The sequence below is a fragment of the Acomys russatus genome, chromosome 23 (genome assembly GCF_903995435.1).
Source record: "Acomys russatus chromosome 23, mAcoRus1.1, whole genome shotgun sequence".
NCBI classification, from domain to species: domain Eukaryota; kingdom Metazoa; phylum Chordata; class Mammalia; order Rodentia; family Muridae; genus Acomys; species Acomys russatus.
In genome coordinates, this window is record NC_067159.1 from 29,749,075 (window position 1) to 29,762,031 (window position 12,957).

Below are 12,957 nucleotides of genomic sequence, written 5' to 3' on the forward strand. Positions count from 1 at the left end.
AACTCAAGTCATAAGACACTGTTAGGATTGTTTTGCCAATTCTCTTTTGTTTGTTTATTTTTTTAAGACTGTAATTTAATTACATGGTTTCTTTCTTCCTTTTCCTCTCTCTAAATCCTCCATCATACCCCTCCCCACTCTCCTTTAAATTCACTGCCTGTTTTTTTTTCACTAATTGTTATCACATGCATATGTATTTGTATATACATATATATTACTAAGTACTGCCTGCTGAGTGCATATAATGTTATTTGTAGGTATGTTTTCAGGGCACTGGACAGCCAATAAGTGTGCTTCTCTTTGGGGAGGATTGCCTCTTTGGCTCTCAGCTTTACTCAGTTTCTTGTAGTTCTTTGTGTATATTTGAGGGCTCATTGGCTTTTCACTGTGCAGTTTGACATGTTCATCATTGGTGCCCTCCTTGTTCAGCTCATCTTTGGGCAGTCATGTGGTGAGACATCACGGGTGTAGCATCTGATGTTACCAGGAGACACAACATCACAACAGCCCCATGCCCTGGCTCTTACAATCTTTCTTCTTCTTCTTCTTCTTCTTCTTCTTCTTCTTCTTCTTCTTCTTCTTCTTCTTCTTCTTCTTCTTCTTCTTCTTTTTCTTCTTCTTCTTCTTCTTCTTCTTCTTCTTCTTCTTCTTCTTCTCCTCCTCCTCCTCCTCCTCCTCCTCCTCCTCCTCTCCTCCTCCTCCTTCTTCTTTTTTTCTTCTTTCTTCTTCTTCTTCTCCTTCTTCTAAAGATGTATTTATTTATTATTATGTATACAGTACTCTGCCTGCATGTACACCTGCAGGCCAGAAGAGGACATCAGATCACATTATAGATGGTTGTGAGCCACCATGTGGTTGCTGGGAATTGAACTCAGGACCTCTGGAGCAGCAGTCAGTGCTCTTAACCTCTGAGCCATCTCTTCAGCCCCTCTACACCCTCCTCTGCAGTGTTCCCCGTGCCCTATGAGTGGGGAGTGTTTTGTAGATGTAGCTGTTGGAACTGGGTTCCACAACTCTGCGTTTTGTTTGGTTGTACATCGCTGTGCCTAGTCTGTATTGTGAAGAGAAGCTTTCTTGATGTGGGGTGGAGACTGCACCTTACCTGTGAGTATCAAGTCAAATGTTTATAGGGTGTTGTTAAGGGCTATGCTGGTTTAGTGATTAATGGTTATGGATTCTCCTCCAATAGCCATGGTTTCACTAGCCCTGTGTATCTAGGAAGTTTCCCAGCGCCAGGGCATGGTTTCTCTTTTCTTGAACAAGTCTTAAGTTCAGTTAGATTGCCGCTGTCTTTTCCCTGTGCACAGCTTGGTATTTTTCATGGCATTCCTGAAACTTCAACTTTACATGGATCTTCTCCAGTCATCTTGGCTGAAGGTAACCTTTCCGCCCCCTGGGTACTGAGCTTGAACTTAATTCTTTACCTCAGTGTCTGGCACATTCTGAATTCTGTTCTAGGACAATCTACAAATGGGGGCTGTGGTGATTGAAGTGAGAAAGGCCCCCATAGGCTCATAACTTGGTCACCAGTTGGTGGAACTGTTTGAGAAGGATGAGGATGTAGGGTCAGCCTTGTTGGAAAAACCCATGTCATTCAGTTGGCTTTCCCTGCCTCATGCTTGTGGGTTAAGATGTTATCTCTCAGCTACTGCTGCAACACCACGTCTGCCTGCCTGCTGCCAAGTTCCATACCCGGATAGCCATGGACTCTAACTCTATGGAATGGCAAGTCACAAATAAAACACCTTCTTTTGTAAGTTGCCTTTGTCATGGTGTCTTATCATAACAACAGAAGACTAAATAACACAGGTTAGACCTGATTTGTTTATTTGCTTTGTTTGTTTCCTTAAAGCATCAGGCAATGTGTTCTCTGCCTTAGAGACAAATCAGTGGGTGGCTGTGTCATCAGGGTGCTTTGGTTTGCTTTGGTATTGTCCATCTAAACTCTGGGAACATTTTGTTATCCACAGGAGAGTGTTTTTGGTGATAGTAGCCTCAGAGATCACAGAAGTGTTGTAGAGTGTAAAGGTGACTAGACACCTCCCAGGCTAAGTATAGCATTTCCTGCTATTAAGTGTGTATATACAAGCAGCATGGAACCTACTGTGTGGCAGATGATTCTGACCCCTTGCTCATGCCCTGGGGCCTCTGAAGACTTCTCTAGCTTCAAAAGTCCAATTTTTGACAATTGCTTGATTGTTCCTAAGCTGGACCATATTTGTATTAGTTACCTTTCTCATCCCTGTGACCTACTATCTGACAAAAATAACCTGAGGAAGGGAGAGTTGGTTTTGTTTCACGGATTGAGGGTACAGTCCATCATGGCAGAAAAATCATGGCGGCAAGAGACAACTATTACATTGTAGCCACACTGTGTGCAGGCACTCAAGTTTCCTTCCCTTTTAAATTCAGTTCAGAGGCCCGCAATCTATGGAATGCTGCTGCTCATATTCAGGGTGGCTCTTCTTTTCCCAGTTAAATTTCTATTAAAACAATCTTCTAAATACTACCAGAGGCCCCTTTCTATGGACATTCTAAATCTCATCAGGTTGGCGATGGAGGTGAACCATCTCAATACCGTTAGGTTGTGTAATACTCCAAGAGACACAGCTGCTATCTTCACTACCACCAATCCCCAGTTCTTAGGACTGTACCTAGAGGGAGTAAGTGCTCAAGTATATGGATGTGGTTGACATCAGTTTAAATCTCTTGAGAATTAGATGGAATCTCAGCAAATAAGCCAAGAGATCCATCCAACAAAGATGATGGACTGTCTAGAAGATTTCATTTAACTGGGACTTTTCCACTCTAGGCTGGAATAATTGCTTCTATTTACAAAGTATATGTGCAGTTTTTAATTTTTTGCACTATTGTCAAGTGTAAATCAAACCAGAAGACGTCACAATCATGTGCTTGACTGATTTCATTGACTGATTTCTCAAGTGCCTTTCTCCCCGCCCACCTTCTATTTGTAATCTTTCTGGAGCTGGCGGCTGGTGAGTGTAAATCCTTATCTGAAGTCCTCACTTCACCACCACCTTCCTCTGGAGTGATCCCAGCAGCACCGTCTCTGGCTGTGGAGATGATAGAATCCTGAGAGATAACCATATGCATCAGCCACTTTCCAGGATTTGTAAAAATAGGGTTTTGTCCAGCACTTTGTGGGAGCCTGAAATGATGGCAGAAGGCATGGGAGCCACAAGCCAGGTCACGGATTGCTGAATGAAAGGTGGAGTGTGTATTTTGAAGAAAATACCTCCTCTGGGATTTTGGAGTGGCCTGGTTTTCTTTAGATGGAGTTTAACACTGTGACTCCTAACACTGTGATTAGAATTCTGTTCTCCTGATGGAATGGCCTTAGTTATCTGATCACCAGGACAAGTGTCACCATTTTGTCTCAAAGACAAGCTGGGGAAACAGTAGACAGTGAACAAATGCATTCTTGGCTTAACAACCCCACTTCTCTTTACCCTTTGTAAGTTGAAGTTTTGTACATTATCATAAAAAAGAGACACAATAAAAATTTTCATGACATAGATTAACAGAAGTTCATTTGAACAACCATAAAATAAGAAACAGCAGATGAAGTTCTCTCCTTTCCCTTTCTATCTGCTATATCCTTCCCTACTTGGTGTCTGTGTGTGCCAATGTCTTTGAAGTGATCTTGTGGGGAATGTGGGTCTATTAACCAGCTATAGCCACAGTAGTTAGAAGGGCAGTGATATTCTTACCCAGTCAGGGAAGCCTCTCAGGAGTCCTTAATAACAAGTGAAAAACAGCAGTGTTAAAATGTAAATTACTCTTTAAGGCAAAAACACTATTAAAAAAAAAATCTCCATTTCTCAAAGAGGTATAATGGTACATGCCTTAATTCTAGTACTTGGAAGGCAGAAGTAGTTGGATATCTGTAAGTTCAAGGCCAGCCTGGTCTATGCAGTGAGTTCCAGGATAGCCAGAGCTACAGAGTAAGGCCCTATCTCAAGACCAAAACAAAGCAAAACAAAAACCAACCAACCAATCAATCGACTAACTAAATCTCAATTTCTCAAACTCTGCTGTGTGCTAACTTTTCCCAATGAGGACATGTGGAGACCCTCCCCCCCCCAACACACACACACACTCACTGTCTTCAGGTACATTAAATGAACCCAGACACTCGCACTGTGTAATATTTAGTCCAAAAAGTAGAAAGGAAAAGCTATTTCTCATGCTAACAAATACAAACAGTGAATTACAGAAAGTTGCCTTTTAAGTCCTAAGGTGCTATCTTTGAAGGGGAAAACATTACATGCGTTGTATGAGATGAAGTTGCTGGAGCAGACTCCTGTAGATTTTCTGATGATTTTAGCCTCATTAATTCTTTCTAATTTTCCTTTATTTTTCGCTGTGCCCCTATAAAGACCCTCTCAGGGGCAATACTGTGAAAATGATTCTAAACACTAACTCAGGAACTATTATGCTTCCATTATGAGCATTAAAAAGAATTTGATTTCCCATCCTTCCCTTCCTTTAGTATTTGGTGTGTGTTGCCTTTAACAAAGAAATGTCCCACTGTCCTTGGATAACATATCCCTCCACCCCCACTCCATCTCTTGCCACCTCCTTCACCCCCAGAGTTGGCCACTTCTATCACCTTTCTGTGGTGCTGAATGCATACAGCTTCTGGGACACTTTGGAATGAAAGGTGATATGAGTCTGTAAAGTGTTTTTTTATCAGAGTTCTGCCAATATGTCTCAATCCCGACACACAACACCTCTTCTATTTCAGTGTTGTGACGGGAATACAGCTGGTCCCGAGGAGGCACCACACTCAGAGAAGCATGTGAGATTGCATTTCATTCCTGCGGGGACCCCAAGCTTTAAAGCATCTACCACATTAGATAATGATGTGAAGATATAGAAAGTAAACCAGCACTCGTCTACGTAGGGAGCGCTCTCTTGACACCATCTAGGAACTTGATAGAAATACACAACATCAAGCCCTGCCTAATACTTTTTGAATTAAAACATTTATGCTTTACCATTGCGGACTTTTACACACTGTTAGGATGCTAGATGCTTGCTATTTTAGTGTGCCCTGGATTTCTTCCTTAGGTATCCATGTTTCCTTCCCCTTCCTCAATCCAACCATGTAGTTCTGGTGGGGCTGGTCATAATAGAGAATTAACATTTTTGTCTATAGAGGTAGCCATACAATTATCGTCTGGTATTTTTGCTACAAAGATTGCCGTGGGGTGGTCAGATGGGACCATAATGGGGCAGTTAGGATTTCGTATTTCTTCACAGTCCAGTAGGAGCGTAAGACAAAAGTGACTCCCTTTGGAGTCACGAACCTGGGAGCAGGTGACTGTGGAGTTGTCAACAGCTCCTTTCCAGTTGAGTGGTGAACAAGTCTACCATGGGAGAGCAAGTAATTAACAGCCAAAGAGAAGCAGAGAGGAGAGATGAAGCTCTGGTATCCTATGGTTTTGCTCATAAAATGTTATTTCTGCTTTTCACACATTCAACAAGGCACGGGCCTTTAAAAAGGAAGCCCGGGCCTTTCATGATACAGATGGGCATGAGAAGATGAGGGACACTGTGAGAGGACAGAGGTTGCCAACAGTGGTTCACAGAGTAAGGAAACCTAGCACATCTTGTCTACCATTCCACTCACCTGTACTATATAGTCTCTTCTCAATGACAATAAAATCATAAGAAGAAAGTTTTTTTTTGATTGTTTGTTTTTGTTTTGATATGGTAGCTTTTTCCCCAAGCAATTTAGAAGTTGTCAAACTGAACAATAAAGTACTTTCTCCCAGAAGCGTCCGGCATGGCGAAGATATGCTGTGGGGCACTGCTTGAGAAGGGGAAGTCTGCCGTTTTTTGTATAGCCTCTCTGCTCGGCCTATAGTGGTAGACTACCTTTCCCAGCAGGGTCTTCTCTCTGAACCCTAGAAACTCTAAGGAGACTCACATAGCCCTCAGGGAAAATCGCAGGCCCAACTCTTTCCTGATAAGAAACCTGTTCTGCAAGCACCCAGAGATTCTTGGAATACTCCACCCTGATAAGGAGATCCTAGCCTTAAGGAAATGACCTTTAATTGTACCTAGAAGTTCTTTCCCCAACCATAGGATAATTAAGTACTGGTTCTCCTTCTTGTCATAGGACCCCATGATACTGCATGTAAATGAGGTACTGTACCACTGCATGTAGATTAAGTATCCTGGCACCTCTAGCTCCAGAGAATCAGACACATTCACCCATATACCCATCCACATTGCCCAAGGTTTATAAATAAAGGGTAGCTGGCTTGCTCTCTTGGGTGACTGCCATTCCTCCATCATGACCATCTGAGACTCCACTTATTTCGGAGAAGAACAGCCGCTGGATGCCTAGCGGTCTGGCAGTGATGTCAGAATTGCTTCTGCAGCTGCTGGAGTCTGCTCCATCAGTGCTCCCAGCCTGTTGATCTTTGATAAAATATAGGAATTAACTCCAGCTCAGAACTAGGAAGGAATCTTTCAGTCCTAATAGGACCTTCTAGCCAGGATACTACAGAAAGATCAGAGAAAACAGTAGAAATAAGTTGTAAGAAATTACCTTCATTATAAGTGAGTATATACCATGTGAGTCTTTCTGTTTCTGGGTTAACTCACTCAGTATGATAATTTCTAGTTCCCTCCATTTGTCCACAAATTTTGGGATTTCCTTGTTTTTAATAGCTGAGTAGTATTCTATAGTATAAATGTACCACAGTTTCTTTATCCATTCTTCAACTGAGGGACATTTAGGTTGTTTCCAGGCTCTGGCTATTACGAGTAAGGCCTCTATGAACATGGTTGAGCAAATGTCCTTGTTGTGTGGTGGAGCATCTTCTGTGTATATTCCAAGGAGTGGAATAGCTGGGTCTTGAGGAAGCCCTATTCCCAGTTTTCTGAGATAGTGCCAGATAGATTTCCAAAGTGGTTGTACAAGTTTGCATTCCCACCAGCAATGAAGGAGTGTTCCCCTTTCTCCACATGAGCTGTCACTTGAGTTTTTGATCTTAGCCATTCTGATGGGTATAAGATAGAATCTCAGAGTCGTTTTGATTAGCATTTCTCTGATGACTAAAGTGTTCTTTAAGTGTTTCTCAGCCATTCAATATTCCTTTGTTTAGAATTCTCTGTTTAGTTCTGAGCCCCATTTCTTAATTGGGTTATTGGGTTTGGTGATGTTTAATTTCTTGAGTTATTTATATATTTTAGATATTAGACCTTTGTCAGGTGTAGGGTTGGTGAAGATCTTTTCCCAGTCTGTGGGCTGTCACTTTTTTCTTGACAATGTTTCCTGCCTTATAGAAGCTTCTCAGCCTCATGAGATCTCATTTATTGATTGTTGACCTTAAGGCCTGGGTTGTTGGTGTTCTGTTCAGGAAGCTGTCTCCTGTGCCAATGTGTTCCAGGCTCTTCTTCACTTTTTCTTCTAACCAATTTAGTGTCTCTGGTTTTATGTTGAGGTCTTTAATCTATCTGGACTGGCCCAAGAGGCATGCCACATGAAAGTCTTCACTTACCAGATTGGGATAGTTGTAAGGATATCCTATTGGGACTCTAGGTGAGAGAAATATGGGATAATAGGGAAATAGAAGAATCCAGAGGGTCCTAGAATCCTACAAGAAGAACATCATGATGGGTGGATCTGGGCCCAGGGATTCTGCTCAAACTACTGCACCAACCAAGGACAATACTTGCAGTAAACATTGAACCCCTTCTCATATCTAGCCAATGGACAAGACATTCTCTACAGTTGAGTGGAAAGCAGGGACTGACTCAGACATGAACTCTGGTGCCCCATATTTGACCATTTCCTTGTGGTGGGGAGGCCTGGTGGCACTCAGAGAAAGAATAAGCAGGCTACCAAGATGGACTTGATAGCCTATGACCATATAGTGGGGGAGGAGGTCTCCCTTGGTCACAGACCTAGGGGAGGGGAATAAGGTGAAAGTGAGAGGGAGGGAGGAATGGGAGGATACAAAGGATGGTATAACAATTGAGATGTAATCTGAATAAATTAATTAAATAAAAAAAAAGAATGTACCTTCAGCTGGGCATGGTTGCAGCTTTAATCTCAGGACTCAGGAGGCAGAGGCAGGTGGAGCTCTGTGAGTTTGAGGCCAGCCTGGTCTAGAGAGTGAGTCCAGGACAGCCAGGGATACACACAGAGAAACCTTGTCCCCAAAAAAACAAACACACACACACACAAACAAAAAAGAATCTACCTTCTACTGACATGTAAAAATTTTCATACCCATGAAAATAAAAATTCATATATAAAATTCTAATGATTGTTTCTATTTCCTTAAACATTCATTTTTGTTGTTGTTGTTTTGAACTTCTCACACCCTTCTATTCTATAGTTCTCTATATACTATATAAGTTGTAAATGATACTTGTACTATTGTCCTATGGAATATTTGAATTTATAATTTCCACCCAAAAGTAGTGATGTCTAGAAATTATTCTCTATGAAAATTTATCACAATTCTATAATTATTTTCCAAGGTTGCAACTCAACCATCAAAAGTTCTTTAGGTAAAGCATCTGATATTAACACACAACCACATTTATCTACTAATCCTAAAAAACCCATTTATTTATCTATCTACTTATTTATTTATTTAGTCATGGACCTGGAGACCAAACCTATTGCCTTGTACGTTCTAGCTAAGTACTCTCCTACTACATTTCCAGCCCTCCGAAAGAACCTTCTTAATAGTAGTAAAATTAATTTAAATACTACATATTTCTAAGACTTAATAAATTATGATATTTAGAAAATTAGAAATGTCTTATTAGTATATTCAGAATGGGCATTTTAGTATAGGCCAAGTTTCCAACTGGATTAATTCCTTCTGATAAGTATAAGTAAAACACAAAAGAATTCAAGTACAAAGTCCTCAGTGTGCTCTAAGGGACAGAACGTGAGCACAGGGAACATTAATCTCTAATGTGCTCTTGATTCATTGTTTCTTTGCTTATTTTGAAATGGAAACCATTCTTTATGTTCCTAATATTTACACCGAAGTGGATTCTGAGTACTGTATTTCCTGCTTGCAATTTTCCTCGCCAACATTTGTGGATTTTGAAACTATTTCATTGCTGCTTCTCTCGCCTGCTGGATAGCCAAAGGCCATGTCATTTGAAATTGATTGAACAGCTGCAGTTCTGGGCACTTGCATACTTTTCACTAACTGACAACTGCTTTGAAAGATCATCCTGTGCATGAAAACTTTTATTGTTTGCAGTGGGCCAGTGCTTATTGCCTTTTGTGGATGAAATTTCTGTAACAGTGGGATAGAAACTGGAGTTGCCAAAGTAAATAATTGTCCTTAATCATAGAACTTGTCACTTACAGAAACAAATGCAGTCAATGTCATTTTCTTTTTTTATTTTTATTTTTATTTTTTTTATTTTTATTTATTTTTATTTTTTTTATTAATTTATTCTTGTTACATCTCAGTGTTTATCCCATCCCTTGTATCCTCCCATTCCTCCCCTCCCCCCCATTTTCCCATTATTCCCCTCCCCTATGACTGTTCCTGAGGGGGATTACGTCCCCCTATATATTCTCATAGGGTATCAAGTCTCTTCTTGGCTACTTGCTGTCCTTCCTCTGAGTGCCACCAGGTCTCCCCCTCCAGGTGACATGGTCAAATGTGAGGCACCAGAGTACGTGAGAAAGTCGTATCACACTCTCCACTCAACTGTGGAGAATATTCTGACCATTGGCTAGATCTGGGAAGGGGTTTAAAGTGTACCTCCTGTATTGTCCTTGGCTGGTGCCTTAGTTTGAGCGGGACCTCTGGGCCCAAATCTGCCTATCATATTGTTCTACTTGTAGGTTTCTAGGACCCTCTGGATCCTTTTATTTTGCTGTTCTCCCATGCGTCTCTCATTTAGAGTCCCAATAGGATGCCTTCCCCTCTGTCCCAGTTTCCTGGTAAGTGAAGGCTTTCGTGGGACATGCCCCTTGGGCTAGTATGCAGATATAAGTGAGTATATACCATTTGATTCTTTCTGCTTCTGGGTTAACTCACTCATTATGATCATTTCTAGCTCAATCCATTTATCCACAAATTTCGGGAATTCCTTGTTTTTAATAGCTGAGTAGTATTCCATAGTGTATATGTACCACAGTTTCTTTATCCACTCTTCTACTGAGGGACACTTAGGCTGTTTCCATGTTCTGGCTATTATGAATAAGGCTGCTATGAACATGGTTGAGCAAATTTTCTTGTTGTGTGCTGGAGCATCTTCTGGGTATATTCCAAGGAGTGGAATAGCTGGGTCTTGAGGAAGCCCTATTCCCATTTTTCTGAGATAGCACCAGATAGATTTCCAAAGTGGCTGTACTAGTTTGCATTCCCACCAGCAATGAAAGAGTGTTCCTCTCTCCCCACATCCTCGCCAGCATGTGGTGTCGCTTGAATTTTTGATCTTAGCCATTCTGATGGGTGTAAGATGGAATCTCAGAGTTGTTTTGATTTGCATTTCCCTGATGACTAAGGAGGTTGAGCATTTCTTTAAGTGTTTCTCAGCCATTTGATACTCCTCTGTTGAGAATTCTCTGTTTAGTTCCAAGCCCCATTTCTCAATTGGGTTATTCGGTTTGGTGGTGTTTAATTTCTTGAGTTCTTTATATATTTTGGATATTAGCCCTTTGTCAGATGTAGGGTTGGTGAAGATTTTTTCCCAGTCTGTAGGCTGTCGCTTTGTTCTCTTGACAGTGTCTCCTGCCTTACAGAAGCTTCTCAGCCTCATGAGGTCCCATTTATTAATGGTTGACATTAAGGCCTGGGCCGTTGGTGTTCTGTTCAGGAAGTTGTCTCCTGTGCCAATATGTTCCAGGCTCTTTCCCACTTTTTCTTCTAAGTGGCTTAGTGTCTCTGGTTTTATGTTGAGGTCTTTAATCCACTTGGATTTGAGTTTTGTGCAAGGTGACAAATATGGGTCCAGTTTCATTTTTTTACACATAGACCTCCAGTTAGACCAGCACCATTTGTTGAAGATGCTATCCTTTTCCATTGAATGGATTTGGCTTCTTTGTCAAAAATCAAGTGACCATATGTGTGTGGATTCATATCTGGGTCTTCGATTCGATTCCACTGATCAACCAGCCTGTTGCTGTGCCAGTACCATGCTGTTTTAAGTACTATTGCTTTATAGTACAGTTTGAGATCAGGTATGGAGATTCCTCCGGAGCATCTTTTATTGTACAAGATTGTTTTAGCTATTCTGGGTTTTTTGCTTTTCCATATGAAGTTCAGAATTGAACTTTCAATGTCTTTAAAAAATTGTGTAGTTATTTTGATAGGGATTGCATTGAATCTGTAGATTGCTTTTGGTAGGATGGCCATTTTTACTATGTTAATTCTCCCGATCCATGAGCAAGGAAGATCACGCCATCTTCTCAGGTCATCTTCAATCTCTTTCTTCAGAGTTTTGAAATTTTTTTCATACAAATCCTTCACTTGCTTAGTTAGGGTAACTCCTAGATATTTTATATTGCTTGTGGCTAATGTGAAGGGTGTGGTTTTCCTAATTTCTTCCTCTGCAAGCTTGTCATTTGTGTATAGGAAGGCTACAGACTTTTTGAGTTAATTTTGTATCCAGCCAATTTGCTGAAGGTGTTTATCAGTTTTAGGAGTTCTCTGGTGGAGTTTTGAGGGTCACTTATGTACACTATCATATCATCTGCAAAGAGGGATAATTTGACTTCCTCCTTTCCCATTTGGATACCCTTGATCTCCTTTGTTGTCTTATTGCTCTGGCTAGAACTTCGAGTACTATATTGAAGAGATATGGAGAGAGTGGGCAGCCTTGCCTTGTTCCCGATTTGAGAGGAATTTCCTTGAGTATCTCACCATTTACTTTGATTTTGGCTATTGGCTTGCTGTATATAGCCTTTATTATGTTGAGGAAAGTGCCTTGTATCCCCGGTCTCTCTAAAACTTTAAACATGAATGGGTATTGAATTTTATCAAATGCTTTCTCTGCATCCAAGGAGATGATCATGTGGTTTTTTATTTTCAGTTTGTTTATATGGTGGATTACATTGATGGATTTCCGTATATTAAACCATCCCTGCATGCCTGGAATGAAGCCTACTTGGTCATGATGAATGATATCTTTGATGTGCTCCTGTATTCGTTTTGCAAGTATTTTATTTAGTATTTTGCATCTATGTTCATAAGAGAAATTGGTCTGAAATTCTCTTTCTTTGTTGAGTCTTTGTGAGGTTTAGGTATCAATGAGACTATGGCCTCATAGAATGAATTTGGTAATTTTCCATCCATTTCTATCTTTTGGAGTAGCTTGAAGAGTATCGGTATTAGCTCGCCCTTAAAGGTCTGGTAGAATTCTGCACTGAAACCATCTGGCCCTGGGCTTTTTTTGGTTGGGAGACCATCGATGATTGCTTCTATTTCTGTAGGGGAAATGGGACTATTTAACTTGTTTATCTGTTCTTCATTCAACTTTGGCAAGTGAACTTGATCAAGAAAATCGTCCATTTCCCTTAGATTTTCAAATTTTGTGGCGTATATGCCTTCAAAGTAGGATCTTATGATTCTTTGAATTTCTTCAGTGTCTGTTGTTATGTCTCCCTTTTCATTTCTGATTTTGTTGATTTCAATACTGTCTCTCTGCCTTTTAGTTAGTTTGGCTAATGGTCTGTCTATCTTGTTGATTTTCTCAAAGAACCAGCTTTTGGTTTTGTTGATTCTTTGGACTGTTTTCTTAGTTTCTAATTTGTTAATTTCAGCCCTGAGTTTGATTATTTCCAGGCGTCTACTCCTCTTGGGTGTTTCTGCTTCTTTTTTTTCTAGGGCTTCCAGTTGTGTTGTTAAGATGCTTATGTGCGATGTTTCCAATTTCTTTTTAAAGGCACTTAGTGCTATGAATTTTCCTCTTAGCACTGCTTTCAATGTATCC